This window comes from Rutidosis leptorrhynchoides, chromosome 5 (assembly GCF_046630445.1).
Source record: "Rutidosis leptorrhynchoides isolate AG116_Rl617_1_P2 chromosome 5, CSIRO_AGI_Rlap_v1, whole genome shotgun sequence".
Lineage (NCBI taxonomy): Eukaryota > Viridiplantae > Streptophyta > Magnoliopsida > Asterales > Asteraceae > Rutidosis > Rutidosis leptorrhynchoides.
The window spans coordinates 201198367-201201635 of NC_092337.1; the positions used below are offsets into that span (position 1 = coordinate 201198367).

The 3269-nt window shown below is 34.0% G+C and overlaps 1 long non-coding RNA gene across 2 annotated transcripts; it reads right to left on the reverse strand.

Annotated features, from left to right (window-relative positions):
* Nucleotides 1–1247: 1247 nt before the first annotated feature.
* Nucleotides 1248–3269, reverse strand: LOC139846557 (uncharacterized). 2 transcript variants are annotated; one of them, XR_011759093.1, is made up of 3 exons: nucleotides 3026–3269; nucleotides 2232–2286; nucleotides 1248–1504 (listed from the first exon to the last, which is right to left on the reverse strand). It is a non-coding gene; the product is annotated as an uncharacterized lncRNA (long non-coding RNA). The 2 variants fall into 2 exon arrangements; XR_011759094.1 differs by having other exon boundaries at nucleotides 1248–1522.

Here is a 3269-nt window from a genome sequence, read left to right on the forward strand (position 1 = left end):
AAAAAAGATAAAAAGAGGGTGTGCACAACATCAGTACTTTTTCGATAGAAAAATTTAAAGTTGTCAAAAGAAGTATTCTAGCACTAAAGCAAATTGATAACAAGATTGGGGGTATAGCTCACTTAGATCTAGATCACCTCCTTTTAGCAGTGATTAAATCACTAAGAGATACTAGTGCATTGAGTGTGTCCATATTTGGATCACTATTGTCACTAAGATCCATTTTTGTGTTGAAATCGAAGTCTCTAAAATGGTCAGTTGATTCAAGTTTGGTTCGTAAAGGGAAAAAAGAGAGATTAGATGAAAATCAAATTTCACATGAGGCAGCTCTAGAATCCCACATTGAAGCCATTGAAAACAGTTTGGAGTGCATGTATATAGGACTTTGATTAAAATAAGGGTATCTCTTCTTAACTAGTTTAACCCGCAACCTTGCGAGTTTTTTTAATATGAATTTTGAATTTAATCAATTTGTTTCAATATTTAAAATGTACTTTTATTATACATTTTTATTTAGTGAGATAGAATTTGTAGGATCGTTTCAGCTCCGCCAACATGTACGACATATAAGCTCATGAATAGAGAGAGGTTCCCATAAGCTTATATACATACATTTGGTTTATTCATTTTTCAATGTGGGACATGACTAGCACACCATAACCGATTATACTCCAACAATCACACTTTTCGATGTGGGACATGACTAGCACACCATAACCGATTATACTCCAACAATCACACCCCCTTAATCGGTTAATCTTGCTACCTGCTGCATGCTACGTGCTACATGCTATTATAAGGTTGCAATCAAGCCCTTTCTTTCATCTTCCTGCGTCCGGTTTACTTGCTCTCTGCTCCGGCTCTGATACCACGTGTAGGATCGTTTCAGCTCCGCCAACATGTACGACATATAAGCTCATGAATTCCATATTACTCTAAAACCAATTGGTGATAGAGGGAGATTCCCATAAGCTTATATACATACATTTGGTTCATTCATTTTTCGATGTGGGACATGACTTGCACACCTTAACCGATTATACTCTAACAGAATTGATAGAATGTTTGTTAAAAGTGCTATTATATAATTAGATAACGATCAAATACCAATTATTAATGTATAACCAACTTGTAACGCTACCATTGTAACAAAATAGACGGAACTACAAAGCGTTAATCAAAACAGATTGCCAAGTCGAACAATATAAATTACACTATATATCCGTTATTTGCATGTAGAGTGAAAATTGCAGAATAATAAACTATCCACAATTATAACAACTTACATCACTGCATCTAGTTTAACCTATTTTAAGCTGATGGTAACAGTTCGAACACACCTTCGTTACTTTTGAAAACAGTGACACATATTTCTCCATGTTTCAAACAATTTCGTCGTCGAAAATCCATCCAACCAGCAGATACATACAAATTAGGACGTTTTTTTGTAGCATCTTCTCTAACCCCCCATGAAAATGATTTACCTTCTCGGATATTGCAATAACTGTACAGCCGTGATTTACTCCATGAAGACCAATGAATTCCAGTAAAAAAAAAGAATACATTTATACAAGAGAATGATTGCAATTGAAGAATGTTGTACAAATGTTGATAATTGATATGGAAAGTAAATGTTTCATTTTTATTTAACGATGCAACATTGATTTTTAAAGTGCAAGTTAAATTCATAATCGAAGGTAAGTAGCATACCCATAAATTTCCATATGGGACAGTAAAGGTAACGATCGGGTCATTGACATCAATGTGGCGTTGTCCAGTTTGGTTGTCTCCATTTTCATTATGTTTAAGGTAGTTACGAATTACCAATAACGACATTGATGGTTTTTGTTTAGTCAGAATAGTGTGAACATATTAAGCTTAGTACAGCTGATGTACGAACATTATTATTTGACATACAACCCATTTGACCCGTCTTCGGTCAATGCCAACATTAAAATTTCGACTATGTTTGAGTCATTGGTAATTAAAAACAATACCCTCACCCATACAAGTTATTGTGTGTTTGGTGGTCTCAGGGTGCACATCAGTCTACTGTGCACCCTACTGTATAAGTGTCCTAATAAGAAATGAGGTTGGCTATAAACGCATAAACACGTAAAAGAGGTTGGCTTCCATTGAAGCTAAAATGATAAATACCATAAGATTCTTATAGCACAATAAATATCTCATTCAACCTTTAAAAGCAAAATCAAAAGGAACTATAGAAATACCTTACAAGATCTTCAAACAAAGCTCACTTCAACAAATGATAAACTTCACATCTTTCTGTCAAGATCAAAGAAAATTGAAAAGATAAGGGCCTAACTACAACAGAAATCAAACCAAACTTATTTTTAATACTTTAAGACTTTTTCTTTGTTGAATTCTTATTGTGCACCATTTCACTCAAGTTTAGGAACAGACCAAATACAAAAGGTTCAAAATTAAGTTAATAATATTTTTTTTTTATAAATTATCCTTACACACAATCCAATAAATAGATATAACTTAAAGTTACCTGGGCAAGAAGTGGGTGGTCATCTTGTATTGAATTTTTTTTTTTTGAAATGGTAGTTTTTGAAAAGTTGTTTACAAAACTAGAAATTTTGAATTTTTTTTTTTTACAAAAGAAACTCCAGTTTGACACTTGTCATCCCAAACCGGCTTTTGAAAGTTCGGTTTGTGTAGATGTCATTCAAACCGGAGTTTGAAACTCCGATTTGTGTAGATGACATTTTTTTTATAGATCTCATGCTTTTTTTTTTATAGATTTTATGATGGAACTTGAATGAACTTGATGGACATGAATGAATGGACAAGTGAGGTTCAGCCGTCAAGGCCAACTTACTTTTTTGTTAACTGTCAGGCATCTAGTATCGTAGTAGTATTTTTTACATTTTGATCCTTTTTTTGCTTTTTCTTTTTAAAAGAAAAACAATCCTAAAAATATCATAAGTCATTCATATTATTTTTCTACTTTGATTTTTATCAACAAAGCTTCAAAACTCAAGTGATTGATACCCACCACGTTACTTGTGGCCGCGCATATAAAAGATTACGAAGTTGAATGTGAAAAACTCGTTTTATGACCGGAAAATAATTCCGGCGAACTTCCGGCGAGAACTAGTCGGAGCGCGTCAGAGATCGACTGGGGTAGAACTTAGTCTCGTTGGGATCGTAATGAGATTTAGATTTTAATGGTGTTGGCGGTGTCGCTAAACTTGTCCAAATACGAGAGTAGAATTATGGTCTTAGAGGGTGGGTGGTGT